The 25710-nt window shown below is 35.4% G+C and overlaps 1 protein-coding gene across 6 annotated transcripts in view; it reads left to right on the top strand.

Annotated features, from left to right (window-relative positions):
* CDIN1 (CDAN1 interacting nuclease 1) overlaps positions 1 to 25710 on the top strand; it is a 1267257-nt gene that overhangs the window by 69854 nt on the left and 1171693 nt on the right. For all 6 annotated transcript variants that reach the window (XM_074394131.1, XM_074394127.1, XM_074394128.1 and 3 more), the window contains exon 2: positions 10896 to 10996. The gene's annotated coding sequence lies outside the window, so the exon portion shown is untranslated. The remainder of the gene's footprint in view (positions 1 to 10895; positions 10997 to 25710) is intronic.

Below are 25710 nucleotides of genomic sequence, written 5' to 3'. Positions count from 1 at the left end.
TTCTTCTTTCACCCACTGGTAGACATTGCATAGTTTCTCATTTATGACTATTACAAATAAAGCTGTTATGAACACTTGAGTACGTCTTTGTGTGGAAATATAATTTTGTTTCTTTTGAGTAAATATCTGTAAATGGAATAGCTATGTTTTATGGCATGTTTAACTTTTTAAGAAATTGCCTACTGTATTTTTGTGATTTTAGTTTCTGATTGTTCAGTGCTAGTATAGAGAAATACAATTGTTTTTTTTGCATGTTGCTTTGTATCTTGTGACTGCTAAATTTGCTTACTAACTCCATAGCTTCTTTGTGGATTCATTAGGTCTTTCAATAAAAGTAGCCACACTACCTGCAAATGTAAACAGCTTTACTGCTTTTTCAATTTGTATGCCTTTTATTTCTTTTTCTTGCTTTAGTGCTCTGGGTAGGATCTCTACTGCAATATTGCGTTGAAGTAGTAAAGGTGGATATTCTTGTAATTTCTTTTTCTGGTTTTTGTATCATGAGTTGGGAAGAATTCTTTTCTCTTCTACCTTTGAGAAGAAATTGTACAGAATTAGTTGTATTTCCTTTTTACATGTTTGGTAGAATTTAACTACTGAAGCCACCTGGGCCTGACATTTTCTTTATAGGAAGTTTTTAAACTACAGATTTAATTTATCTAACAGATACAGAAATATTCAGCATATCTATTTCTACTTGAGTGGGTTTTGGTAGTTCACATAATTCAAATAAACTTTCCATTTTATCTTAGTTATCAAATCTATTGGCATCCGGTTGTTCATTAAATGACTTTATTAGTCTTTTGATGCCTATGGAATCTGTAGTGACGTTTATGATATTGGTAATTTGTGCTTTCTCTTTTTTGCCTGATCAGTCTGGCTAGAGAGTTATGAGTTTTATGGTTCATTTCAAAGAAGCAGGTTTTGATATCTTCTGTTGTTTTCTGTTCCTTGATTTTTTCTTGTGATTTTCTTGCTTTTCCTCTCATGTTTTACTTCTGCTATAAATTTTATTGTATTATTTCTTCTTACTTCAGTTTAATTTGCTCCTTTTTCTAATTTCTTAAGGTAGATGATTGATTTTCTGCCTTCCTTTTTAACCTAATATACATATTTAATGTCATACATTTTTCTCTAAGCACGGCTTTATCTGCCTTTCACAAATTTTATGTTGTTTCCATTTTTGTGTAGTTAAAAATATTTTCTCATTTACTTTGTGATTTTTTTTCTGACTTAGGAGTTACTTAGCTATGTGTCATTTAACTTCAAATATTTAATGGTTATCCAAGTATCATTTAAAAAATTGTTTTCTAATTAAAATCAGTGTCATTGAAGAACACACTTTGTATGCTTTGAATCTTTAAAATTCTATTGTGTCTTGTTTTATGGCCCAAAATGGTCTATCTTCTTAAGTATTTCCTGTGCACTTGAAAAGAGTATGTATATTCCTCCTGATTGGTAGAGTGTTCTATAAATATATACTTGATTAAATTGGTTAGTAATGTTGTTCAAGTCTTCTATAGCCATGCTGATAGTTTCTCAAATTTGTTTATCAGTTATTGAGAGTGGGATATTGAAATCTCTAACTATAATAATGGATTTGCCTATTTTTACCTTTATCAGGTTTTGGTCATATGCTTCAACTCTCTCTTATTAAGTACAGTGATAAATACTAAGTACAGATATAGAACTGTTATCACTTCATGGTAAATTGACCCCATAATCATTATAAATTGACCTTCACTATCCCTGGTAATAGTCATTGTTCTGAAGTTTACTTTGTCTAATATAAGTATAGCCATCTGTGCTTTCTTTTGATTAATATTTTCATGGCATATCTTTTCTATATCCTTTAACTTTTAGTATATATCTTTATATGTCTATTGAGTTTCTTTTAGACTGTTTGGCTCTAAAGAGTTGGGCATTGTTTGTTCTTTCAAGTATCTTAATGATATACGTTTTTTACTTGGATATCTAGAAATACTACGTATTTTATGGCCATTTTAAATTGCATTTATTGTTCTTTTCTATCTTTGGTTACTTTACAAACTCATTGAGGCGTAATTGAAACACAATCTGTACATATTTAATGTATACAATTTGATCAGTTTGGACTTACACACACATCACCACAGTCAGAATACTGACCATTTCCATCACTAAATGATAGCATTGTATGGGTTTAAATCATTGGATAATTATTCATATGTAAATCTGTCATCTTGCTATTTGGACTTCATTTGTTCTTTGTTTCTTTTTTCTCTTTTGCTTTTTCTTACCAGATTGCCCTTAAAAAATAATTCTGTTTTATCCCCATGATTACCATGTTAGTTATACTTCGCTTTAGTTTATCATAGACTCTCTTAAAATAATCTTATATCATTTTACATATGATGTAAGACACTTGCAATCTTTTATTTCTATTTTGCTCCTCTCAGTCTTTGTTCTATTTTTATAATAAATTTCACTTCTGCATTTACAAGGCCCATAATCTATGATTATTTCTTTTGGTTTAAAGATAACTAAAAATGAAAAAATGTTTTTCATATTTTGTCACATACTGATCTTACCTATAATCTTCATTTCTTTAAGTAGATGCATATTTCCATCTAGTTTTATTCTTCTTCTGCCTAAAGGACTTCCTTTATTTTTTATTTTTTATTTTTATTTTTTGAGACAGGTCTCACTCTGTCACCAGGGTGGAGTGCAGTGAAATCTGAAATCATTGGCTCATTGAATCATCTCAGCCCACTGAAATCTCTGCTTTGGTGTCAAGTGATTCTCCTGCCTCAGCCTCCTGAGTAGCTGGGACTACAGGCATGCACCACCACACTCAGCTGATTTTTTTTATTTTTAGTAGAGATGGGGTTTCACCATGTTGGTCAGGATGGTCTCAATCTCCTGACCTCATGATCTGCCCATCTTGGCCTCCCAAAGTGCTGGAATTACAGGAGTGAGCCACTGCTCCGGGCCTATCCCAGCTTTTCTAAATCTGAGTAACTCTTTATTTCACCCTCATTTAAAATATATATATATATATATATATATATATATATATATATATATATATACTTTACTGAGTATAATATTCTAGGTTGGCAGGGTTTTTTTTTTTGTGTACTTTAAAGATATTTTTCATTGTCTTATGGCTTGCATTGTTTCTTAAGAAAAGCTTGCTGCATTATTTTTTCAATTTATTCATTATTAATCTGACTTCTCTGCTTTTTAAGATTTTTTCCCCTAGTTTACCTTAATTTTATTATCACATCCCTTCGTATAGTTTTTTTAAAAAATTTATTCTGCTTGAGTTTTCTTGAGTTTCTTAGATTTTGGACTTATTAGTATTTGTGAATTGAAATCTCACTGTTATTTTAAATATTTTTTTCTGTCCCACCTCCCGCCTTCCTATCACCTTTCTGAGACTTCAGTTTTTCTTATGTTAGTCTTGTTAATGTTTTCCCACAACCCACTGATGTTCTATTGATTTTCATTTTACCATTTTTCTCTGTGAGTTTCATTTTGTATAGTTCATATTGCTTTGTTTTCAAGTCTACTAATTTTTTTATTTTCTGTAAGGCTTATTCTTTTCTGTAAGGCTGTTAATACCATTTGATATAATTTTTATTTTATTGTTCACCTTTAGAAATTGCTTTTCCTTTTCTGTGTTCCATTCTCTCTCAACATGTTCATGCTTTCCTCTGCCTTCTTTAACATATGGAGTATATTCATTTTAGTTATTTTAATATTATTTTAAACTAATTATATGTATAATTGTTAATATGTTTCTAATAATTGATGCTTCTCATAGGTCATATTTTTCTGTTTCTTTGCATGCTTGGTAATTTTTGATTGGATGCTAGCACATGAATTTTATGTTGTTGTTTTCTGGATTTGGCAGGGGAGGTAGTTCTTTAAATATCTGAGACCTTCATTCTGGGATACAATTAAATTACCTGGACTCAATTTTATCCTTTAGGATTTCTTTTTAAGCTTTGGTAGCAAGAGTTCAGACCTTCTTTAGTCTAGGCTAATTTGCTGTCATTATAAAGGCAATACCCCATGCCCATGTATTAGGAGATCTTTACACACAGGTTGGTGAGAATAGAACCTAATGCGGCCTTCCAGGATTGATCTTTCTCTTCTCTAATGGTTCATTTTCTGGCCTGCCGTTAATATGTAGATTAGTATTCTGCCAAGAATTTAAGAGGAATCTTTCTGTAGCTTCCCAGCTTTCTCCATTCTTTCTGTTATAAGGAACTTCCTCTCCTCTCAGGTACTTTGCTTTTAAAATATTAGGCACGTTGGCCTCTCAAAACTCTGAATTCTGTCTCTTAAACTTGGCAAGACTACAGCCTTTGTTTTGAATCCATTCCCTGTGCTATAGCCTGGAAAATCTCTTCAATTAGTGAGCTCAAAAACTTAGAGAGATCAAATCATTTGTTTCCATTGTCTCAGGGATTACTGACCAGTCCTTCCTACTGTCTGATGTCCACTTCATTTAATTTCTTTTAGATGGCTTTCTAATTGTATAAAATAGTAGAGTAAATCCAATTACCTATGACTTTATCATGACAGGAAATAATATATTTTAAATGCAAAAAAAAAAAAAAAAAAAAAAAGGCCATAACAGTAACATAACACTCAAGGGCAGAAATACAACCAAACCTTAGGAATAAGGCATTTATATTCATTGGCCACCCAGGCAATACTTTCTTTTCCTATCTCTCATCTTTGCTTCTGTTTGTCAATATCCGTGGAATGGCTTTCTGTTTCTCCGGTCTGCATAGTTAAATATGCCTGCTCCACAGCTACTAGGTTTACATATTACTGTTGCAATCACTTACAGAAACTCCTTTTTGTAGGTATCTATTTGCAAATTTTGAGACTATCAGACAACACATTATTTTAATCAAATTATTTTAATTATTTTTAATAATATGCTTATTGCTATTAAATCTTGATGAAGGCCACTCACGATGGCTCATACCTGTAATCTTATCACATGGGGAGGCCAAGGTGGGAGAACTGATTAAGCCTATGAATTTGAGACCAGCCTGGGCAACAAAGCGAGACCTCATCTCTATTAGAAATAATTTTTAAAATTAGCCAAGTGTGGTGTCATGCACCTGTAGTCCCAACTACTTGGGAGTCTGAGAAGGGAGCATCACTTGAGCCCAGTAGTTTCAGTGAGCTATGGATGTACTACTGTGCTCCAGCCCGGGTGACAAGGTTTAAGACCTTGTCTTAAAAAATAAAATAAAATAATCTTGATGAAATTGATCCTTTGTAGGTAAGAATACTAGCTTGATTTTAGTATTCACCATGCAATATGCTTCATACGAAAATGAATATAAAAATATTTTTCGGGCCAGGCGCGGTGGCTCAAGCCTGTAATCCCAGCACTTTGGGAGGCCGAGGTGGGTGGATCACGAGGTCGGGAGATCGAGACCATCCTGGTCAACGTGGTGAAACCCCGTCTCTACTAAAAATACAAAAAATGAGCTGGGCATGGTGGCGCGTGCCTGTAGTCCCAGCTGCTCAGGAGGCTGAGGCAGGAGAATTGCTTGAACCCAGGAGGCGGAGGTTGCGGTGAGCCGAGATCGTGCCATTGCACTCCAGCCTGGGTAACAAGAGCCACACTCTGTCTCAAAAAAAAAAAAAAAAAAAAAAAAAAAAAAAAAAAAATTTCGGCCGGGCACGGTGGCTCAAGCCTGTAATCCCAGCACTTTGGGAGGCCGAGGCGGGTGGATCACGAGGTCAAGAGATCGAGATCATCCTGGTCAACACGGTGAAACCCCGTCTCTACTAAAAATACAAAAAAACATTAGCTGGGCATGGTGGCACATGCCTGTAATCCCAGCTACTCAGGAGGCTGAGGCAGGAGAATTGCCTGAACCCAGGAGGCGGAGGTTGCGGTGAGCCGAGATCGTGCCATTGCACTCCAGTCTGGGTAACAAGAGCGAAACTCCGTCTCAAAAAAAAAAAAAAAAAAAAAAAATATATATATATATATATATATATATATATATATATATATTTTCACATTATTTTATTCTTGCATAGTAGAAAGCATCACTTACTTCTAAAAACAATTTTTAGAGTTACTTGGCCTACCCATAATAATAATATTTCTGTTTGTTCTTGAGTGATTTAAAATGATTTAGAATTCCAAACAGAAATATTAATATGAGTAGGCCAACCTAACTGTAAAAACTGTTTTTAAAAGTGAGTGTTGCTTTCTACTACAAATAATTTTAAAATTATTTAAAATTATCTTTAAAATTATTTCAAAATGTGTCTACAAATAATTTAAAATTTTCCTGGCATTGTATATTATTGTAAGTTCATCTGCACTCAATTTTATGTTTTATTCTGTTGTCCACGTATATTATCTAACATTCTTAAGGCTATTCTGGAAACCATAATTCTTCTCATCTTTGTCTCAATTAAATTGTTTGGTGTTGTCAATAATTTTTACATTTGAGTAGTTGTAAATTACTACATCATTTGACATTTACTGCTGACATTTTTTCCACCATGAAACTAGATGATATTTCTTTATTTTTAACACAATTAAGAACTGATTTGAAAGAAAAACTGGAAGTTTATAATTTTACATCTTTTGAAGACAGCAGTATGATATAGAATAATTATCACATTACTGGTTGAAGAGTGAGTGTAAACTTGCATCGTTAGGATTTTTGAATGAAAGTGAGAGAGAGATGCCAAGCATGTAGTAATTGTTCAAAATACTGGTTAAACAAATAAATGAATAAATATTTATTTAAAAGATGCAATGTAGGCTATATCCATTTATAAAATAACCATGAATCTCATTGAATTGGGAGGAAATAGATCATTTGCAAATATTCTTCAACAAAATATTTAATTATATTCACTATTATATATCCTAGTTGTCTTTCCTAACTTTTCTTAGTTTGTAAAGTGAAGTTAGCTGCTGTTTGATTTTAAAAATCATTTACAGTTCTCTGAAAACACATATTATTGATTTTATAATCAATAGGTTATACGAATTTTATTTTTGTTATATGTATGTATTTCTTTCTAAGACATAAAACATAATTCTTATCAAGTGGACCTTATTAAAATTTTAAACTTTTACTCTGTAAAAGACTATTAAGAAGATGAAAAGACGAGCTACAGATTGAGAGAAAGTATTTTCAAACCACATATTTGACAAAAAAACTTGTATTAGAATCTAGAAACAAATTTGACATCTCAGCTGTAAAAAAGCAAATGATCTAACTAGAAAATGAGCAAAAACATGAATACACATTTTACTGAAAAGGTTATATACGAATGGCAAAGAAGCACATGGAAAGCTGCTCAACAGTATTAGCTGTTAGGAAAGGGCAAATTAAAATGGTAAGATATCACACACCCTATCAGAATGGCTAAAATAAAAAAATAGTGATAACACCAAACCCTGGTGATTGTGCAGAGAAACTAGATTACTGTTTATTGCTGTGGAAATGTAAAATGGCACTGCTAGTCTGGTAAAGAGTGGCAATTTCTTACAAAGCTAAACATGTGCTTACCATATGATCCAGCAAATGCATTTATTCCAAAGACACAAAAATGAATGTCCACACAAAAACCTGTACATGAATATTCAGTGTAACTTTAACTTATCCTGAAACTGAAAGTAACCCAAATGTCCTCCAATGAATGAATGTTTAAACAAACCGTGGTACATCCTTTCCATGGGGCACTACTATTGATATAGCCAATAACTTAGATGGATCTCAAGGGATTTCTCCTGAGTGAGAAAAGCTATTTTCAAAAGGTTACATACTATACTATATGATTTCATTTACATAAAATTCTTAAAATTATAAAATTATAGAAACGGAGAACAGATACATGATTTTAAGGGGATGAGGAGTTTGGAGGGAGGTTGCTGTGGCTACAAAAAGTAGTATCAAGAATTCTTCTCATGATGGAACTGTTCTGTATCTTGACTGCTACACCTATGATAAAATTGCTTGGAGTTACATACATACACAAACACAATTGACTGCATATAAAACAAGTGAAATTTCAATAATATCAGTGGATTGTATTTATGTCAGTTTCCTGGTTGTGATACTGTGTTATAGTTACACAAAATGCTGCCGTTGGAGAAAACTGAGTAAACAGTATATAGGTTCTCTCTACATTATTTCTTGCAACTGCATGTGAATCTATAATTATCTCAAAATAAAAATCTAGAAAATGATTATTGCAATTTTGAATTCACAGCTGAAGTATGTACTCATCATTTCTATAGATACTAATTTGAAGAAGGATATTAAGTGGCTGATTGGATCAGATCTGAAGGAGTTGAAGACTCTCCTAAAAAAGAGTAACGTACTGTGAATCCTGAAGGAGATAGCAAGATCAAAGACTGAAGTGTCTGGTCCAACTGGAGAACATGACCAAATTCTAGCTTTCATGTCATAAGTCCAGGGTGGACAGAAGGGCACAGACAGAAACTTGTGTGTAGACTAGGTTTTCTGGAAGCAAACTATGAATGGAATTTGAGGTGTTTATTGGGGATTGACCTTTATGAAAGAAAGGTAAAGAATTGTGCATAATAGAGCTCTGGAGAAAATATTCCTTCTTAGAGTCACCCTGAGCTGTCTTCAGTGGCCTTGTTCAGTTACCCAGTGGACATGACCTCAGTTAAAGTGTGTCTCTTTAGCTAAGGTGGATCCTGAAAAAGAGGACAACTGATGGCAGTCTGCTAACAGGACTAGCTACAGCTGTGCAGCAAGCCCCGCCTGAAGGGGAGATCCCAGTAGTGCACCTCTGTATTGGCATGCATAGACCAAGGACAGTGACTGAATTAATATTGGACTCAAGCAAGTAATTTTAAAAAATGGAGTTTGGAGAAAGGGGCTGGGGACAGGTATGCAGGTCTCCTTAACAACACACTTGGATGTAACTGTTAATAGGATGCTGCTGAGACACAATGGCATCTCACTGCAAGTTGATGAGGATATGCAGTGAATGTTACTTATGATTTGGTCTTTTAGAAATTGCCCTTTAAAACTTATTTATATTCTATTCTAGATAATGTTTTTAATCTGGGTTACTAAGAAATGCCAGCTGAAGTGATGCAAATGTTTTTATTATTAGAATGTGTGTTTTGGCTTTGCAGAAGTTTCAACTTGTTCACTTTCTGATCTAAGGAGCAGACTGCTACCTATCCGTCAGTTGCAGAAAATGTTGACTAAGTCTCACTAGCTGAACTGATTTCACCCTCCATTTGACCAACTTGATATTTTACAGATACAGAAAACTGCTGTTTATTCTCCACTTAGACTTTCCCAATGCATTTATAAGGAGATGGTTAGAACTGGCATGTACCACAGGAAGGCTCTTCAAAGGGAACATGTTAACACATCCTTATTCCTGCTGAGTGAAACTTGAAAAAAGCTATTGTTACATTTCTTATGGAGTTCCTCAGTGCCTCTTATAAACGAGCCATATTTAGTTTTAAACAAATTTCCTGAAGTAAACAGTATATTTCCCTGATTTTCATCTCTCTTGGAGAGCTTCCAAAAAACTTGGAAGTGAATTAGTGTGCAATTTGCATCCAAGTTGTAGCCAAGGGGATGTGGTTTATTATAATACATAGTCCTCCTAATTATTGAACAGCCCAAGAAAACTCGGTCCAGTGTGCATCTGCTGTTGCTTGACCACATTGCCAAACACAATTTGGCAAGCACAGAAATGTACAATGAGCAGACCTACAGTCTAATTTGCATTAGAGTTTGTGGTAATTAGATGAAAGCTATAACTGAATGAGCTTGTCCTCTCTTTTTAGATCACTTCATTTCTAAAAAATAAACAAGAAGCAAACCTCCCAAAGAATTTCCCTTTTTATGTGTCCTTGAGGTTTCTCAATATGATTTAATCATTGCCCAACTGTTAGTTCTGCTTATATGTGAAGAGAAAACTTCTTTCCCATATATTCCATGCGGACTTTCTTTTATACTTCTTGATACCTATGAGTTGATTGTGCATATTTCAATACGTATTTGATGTCATTGTTCAAAAGCATGAATAGGAATACTGCTGATCAGATGTCTGCATTCTTTGGGAATTTGCATCCAAGAATCAAAAAATAGTTCCATCTTCAATTTTTTTCTTTTAACTTTGATTTTAAGTTCAGGGGTCCATGTGTAGGTTTGTTCTATAGGTAAACTTGTGTCATGGAAGATTTTTTGTGAAGATTATTTTATCACCCAGGTATTGAGCCTAGTATTACTTAGTTATTTTTCCTAATCTTTTCCCTCCTCCTAATCTCCACCCTCTGATAGGCCCCAGTGTGTGTTGTTTCCCTCTACATGTCAATGTGTTCTTATTATTTAGCTTCCATTTATAAGTGAGAACATGGTTTTCTGTTCTCACTGCTTTACTTTGCTAAGGATAATGACCTCCAGCTCCATCCATGTCCTTACAAAGGACATGACCTTGTTCTTTTTTATGGCTGCATACTATTCCGTGGTATATATATATACCACATTTTCTTTATCCAGTGTGTATTGATGTACATTTAGCCTGTTTCTGTGTATTTGCTATTATGAATAGTGCTACAATGAACATACACATGCATGTGTCTTTATAACAGAATGATTTATATTCCTCCAGGTATATGCCCAGTAATGGGATTGCTGGATTGAATGGTATTTCTGTCGTTAAGTCTTTGAGGAATGGCCATACTGCCGTCCACAATTACTGAAATAATTTATATTCCTACCAGTAGTGTATAAGCATTCCTTTTTCTTCACAACCTTGACAGCATCTGTTATTTTTTGCCTTTTTAACAGTAGCCATTCTGAGTGGTGTGAGACAGTATCTCATTGTGTTTTTCATTCACATTTCAGTGATCACAGCTCCCTGCCGTCTTGACCTCCTGGGCCCAAGTGATCCTCCTACCTCAGCCTCCCAAGTATCTGGGACCACAGGCGTGTACCACCATGTCCAGGTAATTAAGAAACCATTTGTTTTAGAGATGGGGTTTCATTAGGTTGCCCAAGCTGGCCTGGAATTTCTGGGCTCAAGGAATCTTCCTGCCTTGGCCTCCCAAAGTGCTGGAATTACAAACATGATCCAACACACCCAGTCCATCCTCAGATTGATTTATAGGATAGTAAGAAGCCACAGAAAGAGCCATAAAGAAATGACAAAGTTCCCATTGAATTACGACCTTGAATAAACCACTAAATTTTTTTGAGTCTCGATTTTCTTATCTATAAAATAGGGATATTGATGCCTCCTTTAACAACCTCACATAGTTGATGTACGAGCCAAATGGAGTAAGAGGATTTAAAACTGTTTTGCAGAAAACATATAAATGGCAAAGTTGTTTTAAAATGATAGGATTATTAGGTACATATCAATAAATACAGAGTCTAGGGAATAATATTTCAGTATACTGTGCAAACTACCCCCAGAGACCACCAGGGAATCTGATGCTCCAGCCATAGTAGGCACTCTGGGAGTTTAGGGTGATCATGGTCCAAGGGCTATTGAGCTACACTGTCCGATATGGTAGCCACTAGCCACATGTAGCCGTGGGACACTTGAAATGTAGCTTGTTCAAGATGAGACATGCTGTGTTAAATATACAGCAAATTTCAGATTTAGTATAAAAAAAAACGTAAAACATCTCATTAAGTTTTTTATAACAGGTTCATCCATGTCCCTACAAAGGACGTGAACTCATCGTTTTTGATGGCTGCGTAATATTCCATGGTGTATATGTACCACATTTTCCCTATCCAGTCTATCATCGTTGGGCATTTGGGTTAACAATTGTTTTCAGTGTATTGAGTTAAATACAATATATCAAATTTTATTGTCTCTGTTTCTTTTTATTTTTTGAATGTGGCTGCTATGAAATTACATATATGGCTCACATTTTATTTCTATTAGACAGTACTACTTGAAAACATGAAGCTGTGGGATTTCTAATTATATTTAGGGCTGAAGCCAGAATTAGGAACTAAGCAGACCATTGACACATAAAGCGGGTACAAAGCAACAGGGTAGTGACTAGGGACACCAGACCAGAGCTAGTGGATTTTGAAGGGTGGGTAGGAAATGAAGCTTAGAGATATTTTCTGGAACATGTATTAGAACTGTGGTTATAGAAAGCCCTTGACTTCGTTTGTGGGTAAAAAGGGAGCTGTTAAGGGCGCCAGCCAGTTCAGACATATCAGTATTATTCTTCAAAAACTATTATGTTTAATAAAACCACAACAGTCTAGAGCCCTCAGAGAATGCATACTTTTTTGTGTTTTGGGGTATTCTGACTATTTTAGTGTTTATCCTTTAAGTATCAAAACTAAGATATTTGAAGCATTTCATGTGGCAATTTTTAAAAATATTAGAATGTTTCACTTTCTTATACAGAATAAGAATATATGCAGCAAAATTTTTGTGACATCCTATTTACACAAGATAATCATTGTGGATGTAAATTATGGTTTTCCATAATATATTAATGATCCACATAATATTGTGTGGTTTGATTTGTGAGTGGCTGCTTGCTCCATTGCTAAATGGCCCCAGGTGGGAGTACAGTTAGAGTTTTGTCTGTTTTTACATCTCTCCACATTTCCTCTTGTAATCAGACCACCAACCAGCATATTCTAGTGCTCTCAATGTATCCATAAATAACAAATAACTAGTTAATTTGTTGCATGTAATCTACTGTGGAACTGGAAATTGTAAAAACAGGTTCTTTTGGACTAGCGAAAAATCGAGTATAAATACGTTTTGAGAGTTCAGCCTCTATGTGTAAGTTATGATGATGAATTTGATAACGTTTTGTTTAATCACAGCCATTTTGTTGTTGTTGTTTCAATGTTATGAGCTATGATCTACATGTTTTCCCAGAGAACTAAAGCTTGAATGTCTGAGACTTAAATGTGGTAAATGTCCCTGTGACTGAGTCAGAAATGACTAACTTGCTCTAGCTTGCCAAATAATAGCAATGCATCCCTCTGGTTCGGGAAGGAGCAAAAGGCTTTTTTTTTTTTTTTTTTTCTTTTAGCCTGCTGAGATCCAATAGTAAACTGTTTCTTTAGATTGTCAAACTCTTGTATCAGTTTAAAATTCAGGTGTCTTCTGTTATTTCACATGCCATTTCTCAACATGGCATTCTGTGTAAAGTAATCGAGAGGGAGATGAAGGAAGAAATAATAGCAAGACTTCTGCCATGTGCTTAGTAATGTCACTTTATAAACTTATTTAGACAATGGCTTCTGTTAAGCATAGTCATGTGAACTACTTGAAATATCCCAATTAATTATGTATTGGTAAATGCAAAAGTAGAATGTGAGATTTCTGGTGACATCAGTGCACATCAGTGAATTTATAAATTTATATCATTATGTTTTTACCATTAATGTTATGTTTAGTGAGCATAAAGGCATTTTATCTAAACTTTATAATTACTAAAAAATACGACAAGTTCTTCTAATCCATGTAAATGCAAATGTGTGCAAAGAATGTATCAATGCTCTACTTTCTCTCTGTTTGTAAAACTTGAAGTTGTTGGAGCTGCGCATGCCGCAAATTGACAATCACTAATTGCTGGATCTGTAAAAGCAGCCAGTTTGTTGCATCTGGGAGATGTCCGTTATAGCTCAATTACACAAGGCTATTATCCATGTTAGGTAACAGTATAGACGTAATCCCAAGAGGATGTGCCATTGGGGTTATGGACATGAGAGACTGGAGCTAATCTTGGCTTGGCCACGTCACAGCTATATGATTCATCTCTTCTGTTCTGAACTTCTTCCTACTTATCTGCAGCATAGAGATAGTAATAATACCTACTTCCTGGCACCTGGTTAGAGTAGCTATTTATTACCATTGTGTTTAGGCTCAGTAGAGGGCTTTTAAACAAAGTTGAGAAAATGAATATACATACTTCTCTATAGTTTTTGCTCTGTCACAGAACAGCATATTTGTAACATTTGCTATTAAGTTTTGCAGTGATTCAACCAATGATGGGGTGACCAACTTTACAGAAAGACATGTCATGACCTGTGAGGAAAGGCAGTAACAACTATGTAATGAGAAACCCACAAAGAGGTAATGTAATAACATTTCACACCAAAAAACAGGTTATTGATATGGTCAGTATGAAAAGCCACATATTCATGTGCCAACAAATACATGTAGGTAGAAGAATATCATGTATGTAGAAACAATTCAGTACTTTTTAGCTAGGTGTGGTGGTGGGCTCCTGTAGTTCTAGCTACTGGGAGGCTGAGGCAAGAGAATTGCTTGAACCAGGGAGGCAAAGGTTGTAGTGAGCTGAGATTGTGCTACTGCATTCCAGCCTGGGTGACAGAGCGAGTTCTATGTCAAAAAAAAAAAAAGAGAAAAAGAAAAAAGAAAAAAAAATACAATCCAGCATTTTTTAAAGAAATATCATTTGATTTGATGAGGAGGGATGATCAGAAACTTTTTTCTACCATTCTTTAACTTTCCCGAATATTACCATCAACACTAAATAAACAGGAGTTCCAAAATTGAAAAGGAAAAATTTCACCACAAATCCAGTGGAACAGTTATCGAATTTTGAAAAATACATTATTGGGATTTTTTAAAATTAAAACATATAATTGTTGCATTATTAGTTTAATATGCGCTGTGTGGCTTCTACCACTTTTTTTTGGTTTAATCTTCATAGTACTTCTTTTATTATCCTTATTTTATAGACAAAGAAATTAAGGTGCAGAAGGGCTAATTAAATTGTTTAAGGTTAACTAGCTAGTAAGAGGCAGAAACAATACTTAAACCCGGGCTTGTTACTCTTATTAATCCAAAGAGGGCAGAATTATTCTGACAGCCACATTAGCTTAAAAATTAGCAGGAATCCGTTTATATGACAAAGACTCAGAAGTGATAATCGTATTAATTGCTCTGGTTTTATGGAACACGTAGACTGCCCTAATCAACTTAACCCAAGTTATGCTTGAAATGTTTCTCAAAGCCATGAAATACCTACATGTAGAAGAATTTAAATCATTTTTGTGTTGTTATTGCTATTCGTAGAAATTCTGTCCCACAATGAATATGGGGCCCAAATCTTACCCAGAGAGCCAGGGTACTTCCTGAAGAATCTTTGTCTTTTGGATGAATTCTGTATGGGGTCCACACACGCCAGATCTTTCTCTTAGTTGAGTATAACTGTCATTTATACATAATCCATTGCATGCACATCCTAATTGTCCCATCAAATGACCAAATTATTTCACATTATCAAAGAAAATCTCTTATGTGAAGTTATTTTGAAAACAGCACTATACAATTAATTAGACATTATTATTTTGAACCCCTTTTTTCCTTGGCCACATGATCCATGAGTTTTAATGTAAGGTTTTCATACTTGCTTACTTAGACTCTCTGAGTCTCCAGCTCCATCAGATCCCTATTAAGAAATGTTTATCTTTCTGTTCAGTGAGGCATACAGTTATGCAACCAGATGGCATGAGCTCAGATGGTGGTGAGAAGGCCTGAGATCTCAAGGGAGTAAGAGTGATTCTTGCCTAATACTCTGCATATTTTGGTAAAACTTTGTAAGAGTAGGGAATAAGGTCTCATTTAACTACGTATCCCCAGCACCAAGCCAATGTGGGCACAGTAAATGTTTGTAGAATTGAATTCCTTATGGTGATTCCATTGGTGTGGTGGTGACAAGAAGGAAGAGAATCTGTGTGTCAAACATTGTGTCTCAGCCTGGCCACTGCCCTAGCTTTCAATCTTACATACCACACAGGGTACAGACTAAGATATTCTGGTTTTGCTCAGAGTAAGGTGTTTATGCTCCATAAGGGTGCTATAAAATGTCTATAACTCACTATCTGAGTGCAAATAACTAGGGGCAGAGGTCTTGGTAAACTCTTCCAATTGTTTTTCACATATAATATTTGGATTTCTCCCACTCATGACTTTTAGCATCATATGGGGCAAAGGAGCATGAAGGCATATTGAGTCCCAAAGAATATTAAGTAAGCATCTTATGGCTGTACAAGAAATGTGAATAATAAAATAACAGTCAGTGCCATTATTTTCCTTTAAACAATAATTCTTTTCATTTCTCTTTTTGAATTTATATTAAAGATGTATAAGTTTAAATTAATAGGAGTTCTGGTTATTCATGATATATTAATATGCTCCCTGTGACACCATTTTGGTATTTCCCTTGTCATATATACATAGTATTTTACACTACTATAAAGTTCATGCTGGAGAGACACTGTGAAGTCTAAATTACTTAAAGTCAAATTCTATTCTTAGCCCTTTGAGTGTTTAGAAAATTGAGATAAAGGAGGCTGAAATTTTTTATTTGATATCACTCATCAGTACTCTGCAATGAAATCAACTTTTCTTTGTGAAATCCGAAAGTAAACACTAATATCTGAATCATATACAGAATCTGATATCAAAGTAATACTTAGACCGGGCTTGAGGCTTGAGGATAGGGAGAAAGAAAACACTTCTTTTTACACAGACTATAACACACTAGCATTTCACATATTTCTAGGAAGACTTATTTAATCCACCTTGTCATGTGCTGACATTTAATAAACACCTCATTTCTCTCCAGGTATTTTAAACAATGAGCCGCAGAATACTAAATCCCTGGCCAGCTAACAGTATTCACATGACCAAACATTTATATAGCTTCTTTTTTGAAAAAACAGGTTAATGGAAATAATTTCCATTTTACTATGACTTTCTTCATTCTGTGAACTGTATACATATGCATACCTGCAATGTATGTTGCTGGCTGTGAAGGGACCATCCTTATTTGTGATGGTTATGATGCTTTTACAATATCATGCACATGGTTCCATCTGAATGACACGTAATTCATTACCTTCTTCTGTTGGTTAATAGTTTTATGAGAATTTTCTTCCCCCAGACCCACACAAAATGTGACTCCCTGTGCATAGCACACATCCTCAAAGAATGCTAACACTTTACAAATTTGCTAGTTAATGTGTAATCTGCAGAGGATATCTGCCTCATCTGACAAACATCATCTAAGCTCAGGAAGCTGTGTACAATCCGTCTATCAGATCTGACATTGGTGGTATCTACGCAGCCCTTCCCAGCACACACTCTGCCTTTAAAGGTCTTCCCATCCCTGTTATTGGTCTCACAGATGATAGAGTATGACACTCCATAAACAATGAGCTAGGCCTTTTGTAGGCTGCTTTGCTTTTCTTGGCTTCAAACTGCCACTGAATGTCAAATCAATTTGGCTCTCATTAGAACAGCTTTATATGTGCAAATGTATTTGGGTCTGGTTGCCACTTTTTTCCCTATTTTTTTCTGCTTTCTTTTCCTCCTCTTCTCTTTGAGATGATGTAATTTTTCTCTAATCCATGCCAACACCTGTTTCTTTAAAAGAGAGAGAGAGGAGAGAAAAAAAAGAGGAGAGGAGAGTGAGAGAAAATGCTCGAGTGTGTTGCTCTTTATCACAATCAGCATGAACACCAGTCTGGCACATTATGGCTCAAGTTTCCCCAGAACAAAGAGAAAATGCCTCGTTGCCATGATATTGTACATCACAGAGCCCAGATAATGTCGAGAGTCTTTGTAAACCTTGATTCCTGATGTCTGGAGAGACGGCTGTCGAGATAGAGCAAGGTGTGTAAGCTGGTTTTATTGATAAGTGATGAAGCTAGCAATAAATCTGGTGCAGTGCTTAAGGAAGTCTGAGCCACAGCACCATGTTTGATGGGAGACTGTTTTCCTCTTGAGTTGGGAGAAATAGAGTGCTACACCTAAGAGAATAGCACAGACTTAAAGAGGCAGCAGGAAACTCGACAATGAACAGACAGATGAAAAAGCAAAGTAGTGTCTGGATGGCCTTTTTTGTTGATCTCTATATATTTTTCAGTTTATTTGAGAGTATTTTTCCCTGATACATGAACTTTGAGGTTTCTAATTCAAATAAATCATTTTATTATGAAAATAAAATGCATATGGTATCTAATTGCCTTTTGAAGACGTATGCAGCTGGATCTTTGACTATTCTTGTTGAATTTTTTTCCATGCAAAAGAAATATGAAGTCATGTGAATATAATCTAAATTCATAAACCAGTTAGTTATAATTCTTAATATTATTTTGTGCTCCTCCTTCTGAGTAATTCAGATGTTTGAGAGCACACAAATATATATGTGTTTACATGTATAGCGATTCATGTATTGAATACCTATTATTTACATTGTTTTATATGCTTCAGATATACTCATGTGCAAAATTTAAAACAGATATAATCATGTGCAAAATTCCTCCCCTTGTGGAGCTTACTTCTAGTGCAGGATACAGATAATGAATAGTGAGGCTAAGAAATAATTAAAATATAAAGTATATTAGAAATTGATAAATAGTACCAAAAAGACTTAACATGGTAAAGGAGATTAAGAACTCTTGCCTATGTTTGAGTACAATTTTAAATGGGAGGATGAGGGTACATATCATGGAGAAGGTAACTTTCAAAGAAAGACTTGAAGGAGAAAAGGGAGTGAGCTATCTACACAGCTGGGGAAGAATACAGCATGTAAGAGGAACAGTCAATGCAAAGGCCCTGATGTGGAAGCAAGACCGAAACTCATGGAAGGAATCGTGGCCAGAGAAGCATGAGCCAGGGAGAAAATAGTAGGAGGGACCATCAGAAAGGTAATGGAGGAGGGTTCAGATACTACAATGCCTTATAGGCCATTGGAAAGCCAAAGATTTTTTGCTTTGAACAAAATGATGATTTATTGGAAGATTTTGAGGAGAAGAATTACATGATGTTTATGTCATGCATTTGTTTCTATGAAAGATTGTAATCAGTTTAGAGTTTAGAGAATTTTTCAGGAAGCCTGATATACAGAGTTAGAATGGGACACTTTTAGAATTTTTATGAACTTTTGTGAAGGTCTGGGAATAAGGATAAAAACCATACCTGTATCAGAAGAGTTCTCTTAGGATGTCAGATCCAGAAACCTGGCTGGGTAAGTTATTGGAGAAGTAACTGAGAGTTTATAAGTAATGACCTGTTTATGATCTTAGAAATAGGAGCATAGGGTTGATGTAGACTCAGGGAAATTAAAGTAAAATTAGTCTGCCTATGGAACAAACATAGTAGCCAGATAGATTTAGGATTATATTCCAACTATGTCATAATCCATATAGTGTTAGGCTAGCTAGTTAATTTATTTGAGTCTTTGTTTCCTCTTTGTGAAGTGGGAAGAGAATAATGATAACAGCTCCCTTGCACAGTTGTTTTGATGGTTAAGTTATATAGTTTACGTGTGCTTGGCATTAAGTATATGATAAACTCATTGCAGTTTTCTTCTCCTTTATCCTCCATGAAATTCATACTCAACTAATATTTTTAAATTATTCAAAAGATATTAATAACCAATTTGAGCAGAGAGGAGAAAAGTACAATGAAAGAAAAGATATCTAATTAAATCTGGCTCCAATAGTTGCCTGGGCTGATGCTGAATAATGACTAATGTACTATACATTTCTGGGCATTCCAGATTCTCAAAGTCACTATGCAAATTAAAGATATTAGGGATACATAAAAAAGGGGATATTATTTTGCATACATCTATCTAGCCAATTTATAGACTGCTACAGATTCAACACAGCAAATATTTGTTAAATATGGCTGTGTGGACCCTGAAGTAGAATAAAATATTATCCCTGCCCTTTAGAAACTTGTTTTGGTGGAGGAGTTTCCAATCAGATATGATTATCTGATTATTCCTCCTCATGAAGTTTCAACTCATTTTTTTGTATTCTGATTAATAATATTATTGTCTGTCCCTTCTAGAAATATTTCTTTTGTTTGCTTGGTTGGTTGACAAGTAGTCACTGTTATGCAAATGAGCAGTTATGAAGGAATGGGAATAAGTATTTCTGTTGCTATTTCATTGCAAAATTGCAAAATTCATCATTTTCCAAAACATTGCTTATTCAATCAAGGCTAGGGTAGTTATATCAAGGGAGGTGTTTGAATTTTAGGGGGAAAGGGTTAAGAGACTTACTCTGTCACTGACAATAAAGAAGAAAACACTTTAAATTCACAGTTTTTTTCTGGCAGATATAAGCTGAAACCCTTCTAGAATTGCATTAATAAAACTAAAAAGGAAAAATGAAATAAAACTTTTAAGCCCTGAAGAATCTTAAAAATAGTCTTTAAAGGATAGAAAAAAAGAAGAGAAAAATTCCTTTAAATTCCTGGGTCCTACAAATGAGATTTTAGTAGTGGCAAGTAAAACATATTGATTGGCACCAAAGTATAAGATCTTTGTCACCATCTGTTTCCTGATTGTGTCAGCAAGTATTTTTTCCCCACGAGAGTGTGAGAATACACCATAGCCTAAAAGTATCAAAGTGTCAATTATGCACCACATTTAAAAGTTGGAAGCCCAGTTCATGAAAGTCAGTGACAAAAGTCCTGATTCCTGTTTCTTACTGAAGTGAAATCCTTGCACTTCATTCGTTTTGTGAACTACAAAAAGAATGGTGGCTCCATGGGTTAGTGGGGCGGGAGCTGTGGCAAAAGGGGGAGAAAAGTAATCTTAAATGAATATTTATCAAAAGTGCCCCCCCATGTAAGTCACTTTGCTATGATATGAAGTTATTATGAATACTGTATGCAAATAACAATTTTAACAAGTATGGGGTGACAGGGAGGAGAAAGTAAGAAGAAGGAAAAAAAGATACAGAAAGAGAGAAGTAAAAAAAGAAGGGGGATGGATTAACAGGGAAGCATTTGGGAGTCTCGGCTAGAAAACTGAAAACAGGAGACACTGGTAGGACTGTTGACACATGAGGCCATGAACAACGGAAGCTGGAAAGTCCACATTTTCAGAATGAAATAAAGATTATTCTCATCCCTCTTCCTTTTTATCTAGCAATTTTTTTGTTGTTCACATTGAACTTGAGATATCTTTTTTCTATTTTTCTCTCTGTTGTGATCACTGCTGTTGTTAAACATGTGATTACCCTGATTTTCTTTGAGTTCCTGGGCATGTCATTCTGGGTTCTGTGTAGAGAGAAGAATTCTCTTCCTCTCTAGCTGCCCTAATTATTTTTTTGAGGTGTTGCCTCCCTTCTAGCCAAGTTGGTGGAGCTGCCAGTTTGGACACATTCTCTTGACTAAGAGTGTCGCAATAATGTGTTTTTGGAGGCCATTCTTGTGCTATTGGAGGAATGACCTAGGCTCAGACTAGGTGGTAACAGATGCCATCCGTCTGCTCAAGAGTTTCTTTCTTTTGTAGTAAGGCTTGGGAAGTCGTTTCTCTGTTTTGATATGAATCCTTCCTTTATTTTGGAAATGAAAGACTCAGGTTCCTATATAGTTGACAGGTAGTCACTGTTATATAAACAAACAGTTACGAAGTGATGGGAATAAGTATTTCTGTTGCTATCTCATTGCACAATTGCAAAATTCATCATTCTCTAAAACATTATTTATTCAAGGCTAGGGTAGTATACAAGGGAGGTGTTTGAATGTTAGGGGAAAAGGGTGCCTATAGCACACTCAGAGTCTAATGTTAAGAGTCAATATCAAAAATACAAAGATTTGTGTTATAACCAAGGGTGTATGGACTTATAGAGACATAGGGTTGGCTAGAACAATAAAAAACTTGTAACAGACAGAGAAAAAGCATGCCACATTGCCTTCCTTAGTTTACTCATTTGTGTTAACCTGTGAAGTGACAGGAAAACACTATCCAGTGGAAGGACCAGCTCTGCAAGTCAACCAGCCAGGCCCTCAACAAAAACCTTCCAGCCTGGAATGCCACATGTGCCAAGAGAGTAAATAGCCAAGTCCTCTGTTCAAGTTTGATTAAACAGAATATTAGAGGTTTTCAGGTGAGTCTCTTGGCACACTCTCAAATCACATATAACCATAATTAAAGTTCAGTCTGTGTGAGTCTGGAAGCCTGGGATATCTTAGATATTGTAGATTTGATTTCAGCTGGAATACACTGTATGAGAGGAGGAGAAAGTTAAGTGCGCTTAATCTTTTGTCAGAGAAATATCAGATAAAGTATCAGAACTATTAGAATACACGACCACTCATTCATTCATTTATTCAACATACTTAAATTCAGCACCTACTATTTGGAAGAGGCTATAAAATGTACTAAATGCATAGTATTAAATAGGTCACCTGAGAACTTACATATCACTGAGGGAGAGAAATAAGAGAGAAATTAATAAAAATAACATATTATAATAATGCTATGAAAGAAACAAAGCAAGAAGCCTTGATAGAGTGAGAAGTAGGGGCAGTGGTATAAAGGGGTAAAGGTGAACTGAGGCATGAAAGATATGATATTTCTATTATTTTTCAAATATTTTTAATGGTATGCTATTGCTTTCCCAGTAAACTGCATAGATTGGGAATCCATGGTCTGACAATATCCTACCTTTCCATTTTAATCTCTTACTACTTGTCCTTATTATATATTGTACTTGGAATAAGCAGAACTACTCATTGTTTCTTAGTGTCTTCACTAATCCTTTCCTCTGCCTGGAACTTCTTCTGGACATTTGAATGTACCATTTCTGCTACAATTTAAGGTCAAGCTTCACTGTTACCTCCTTTAGTCCTAACCAGGTCCTCTGAGCTCCCTCATTCAGCATCTAACATTTAAAACTTTTTTATTACTCCTATTTTACACATTCTAATATGTGTGTGTGTGTGTGTGTGTGTGTGTGTGTGTGTGTGTGCATTTAATTTTCAGCTCTTATTTCTCTTTGTAATCTAAGAATTCCAGATGCAGGGGGCATGCATAATGTAAAATTACTGCTGTCTATAAATAATCTTCTAATAAAAATAAATCACATCTAATCAGCAGAAAGCCTGGAAAGTTGAAATTATAAAAATTTTGTGTATGAGACACAGACAGTGTCTTAAATTATTTTGCCCCAAACAAATACTATGACAAATTGGACACGAGGAATTTATTTTGAAGGTTACTTCAGGAAGCATTGTGAGGGAATGAGGAAGTGAGGGATGGAAGAAGGGGAAATCAGTGATTAGATAATAATGTATGGATTTCCTCTGTGGGCAACTGGGGCTCAGTCTTGTCATGGCACTTCTGGGAGACTGCATGAAATGTGCTTCAGAATTTTCCCTCTACAGGGTGAGGTACCATCCCTTGTTAGTTAGAAATCCCTCTTGGGTTGCTGAGCAATATGTTTACCCTAATTTTGTCTCTTTAATATCCTTTCTATTCCACTGCTATTGTGCTAATTCTCCAACAGCTAGGCCCGGGAGGTGCTAGCTGGAAATTTAGGGGTATACTTTACCATGAGCAATGGGGCACTAAGAATAATCTCAAAGTTGTAAAAGCCTTGTACTCTCTGGTTTAGCTTTTTTGCTTTATGTTTTCAAAAACAATTCTCTAATAGGATTATTTAGCCTGCCAGTGGTCACAGAGCCTATTATACAACCTAATGGGTAGTTAAGTAAACTACCAAGAGTAAACTCCTGGAGGTAAATAAACATTTCGCAACTGACAGAGTTTTTTGAGAAAATGGTTTTGGGACAGTGCCCATATGAATGCAAAAATACTGCTTGAGGTAGAAGGGGAGAGGTAGTATTGATAGGCTTGATATGCTGGGCCTTTGAGTAACTCCTTGACATCGTGATTGTCAAGCCCAAAACCTTGAAATAAGGCATTCTACAGGCAAAAGAACTCTTCCCTGATTGAACCCAGTGTCTATAAAAGAGACTATATTCAGGTCTGTTTTTGTTCCTGGGAAGGAAGTATTTGAACCTTGAATAGCAAGCCTGGATGAGATGCTTCAAGAGGGGCAAGTGCCCATCACATAATATCTGAGGTGTCCCACAGAGAGCCTTGGGCCATTGCTTGATCCAGCCTTCCTGAAGGAGGAATACTTCAAGGTTCTTAAGAGATCGCTGGGAGCTTCGACATTGCCAAGGCTATCATAGTGCTGATTACATTCCAATAAGAAAATCTCCAACTGTGAGTGGCAATAAAAGAAATGGTTGCAGATAACTTTAGCAAAGGGGAGTGCCTCTAGTTTTAAAATATATTGATCATGCCTTGGGTTAGAAAAGTTCTGCCTAACAAAAAGTTGTGGAAGTTCTAGCTGCCTGCAAAGAAGGCAATGTCCCTGAGGTGGTAACTTTTGATTGAAGAAGATTATAGGAGACTTGTAAAAGACTTCCAAAGACTAAAGGTTTTTGGTAAAGCTCACCCCAAGTCAGGCACTTAACCATGAATGTGACATCAGATAATATATTCACCTCATTCCCACCAGATCCCAAATTACACAAGGAGAAAAATTTATAATTCTGAGACATGATAATCTTGTCCAAAAGTACATGAGGTCAGCTGCATCAATTGTGAAGCAAGTCACTGTTGTATTTGTTCTGTGGCAGCGTAAAAATGCAATTCCTTCTATCAAGATAAGAAATAAAGTCACAAGTTGGGTGCGGTGGCTCATTCCTGTAATCCTAGCACTTTGGGAGGCCAATGCAAGTGGCTTGCTTGAGCTCAGGAGTTTGAGAACAGTCTGGGCAAAACTTCATTTCTACAAAAAATAGAAAAAAAAATGGCCAGAAATAGTGGCTTGTGCCTGTAGTCCTAGCTACTTGGGGGGCTAAGGTAGAAGGATGTCTTGAGTCCAGGAGGTTGAGGCTGCAGTGAAACAAAATTGTGTCACTGCACTCCAGCCTGTGTGACAAAGTGAGACCTTGTCTCAAAACAAACAAACAAACAAACAAGAAAATCCACCCAAAACCCAAAACACTGATAGGCTATAGAATCTTGATGAAATTAGACTCTATCAGTTATTAATGACTTAGGGTTAAGAGAAAGAATTGTGAGCTGAGATGCCTCCTAAGTTTTATCACCCTCTGAGTTGATACTGTGTGCCTTTCTCTTAACTCAGCTTTTTACAGTTGTGGTCACTCATAGCTACAAGCTACCAGAAGATATTTTGGGAGGACTGCTTTTGCCTATTTGCTAAATTGGCCGAATGTCACTTACTGTAAAACTTTAATTTACATCATGCTTCTTTTTCATAATTATGGCCAACATACATGTGCTCACACCCTCACTGTGGAACCACACAGAACCCAGAAGATAAATTCAATTTTTAAAAACTTTATCTGCAGACCAGTTCTAGTCTTTAATGAGCCTCCTTTCTATTCCAAAGTTTTCAAAATGAAAAAAAAGATGAAAACATTATCCAGGACCCTAACTCCTTTAAAAATTTTATTTTTCAAATGATCACACAGTAAAGTTGACTTTTTAGATGTAAAGTTCTATGAATTTTAACACATGAATAGATTTGCGTAATGCCCTCTACAATCAGGATACTGAACAGTTTTATTACCCCTTTGGTATCCTTTTGATATCCCTTTATGGTCACATTCTCCCCCCAACCCTTGGCAATCACTGATCTGTTCTTTATCACTATAGCTTTGTCTTTGTGAAAATATCATATAAATTGGATCGTATAGTGTGTTATATTTTGAAACTGATGATCTAGATAAGCTAGATAATAAAAGGTAATGATTGGGTGGCATAGAAAAGTGGTAGAAACGTTTAATGAGGCCATATCATTGTTGGACTAGGATTTATCATGACATGCTTCATGGAAGAGGTCAACTGTG

Source organism: Saimiri boliviensis, chromosome 2, assembly GCF_048565385.1.
Source record: "Saimiri boliviensis isolate mSaiBol1 chromosome 2, mSaiBol1.pri, whole genome shotgun sequence".
Taxonomy (NCBI): domain Eukaryota; kingdom Metazoa; phylum Chordata; class Mammalia; order Primates; family Cebidae; genus Saimiri; species Saimiri boliviensis.
The sequence above is the reverse complement of the archived record's forward strand: the minus strand, read 5'-3'. Positions and strand labels throughout refer to the sequence as shown.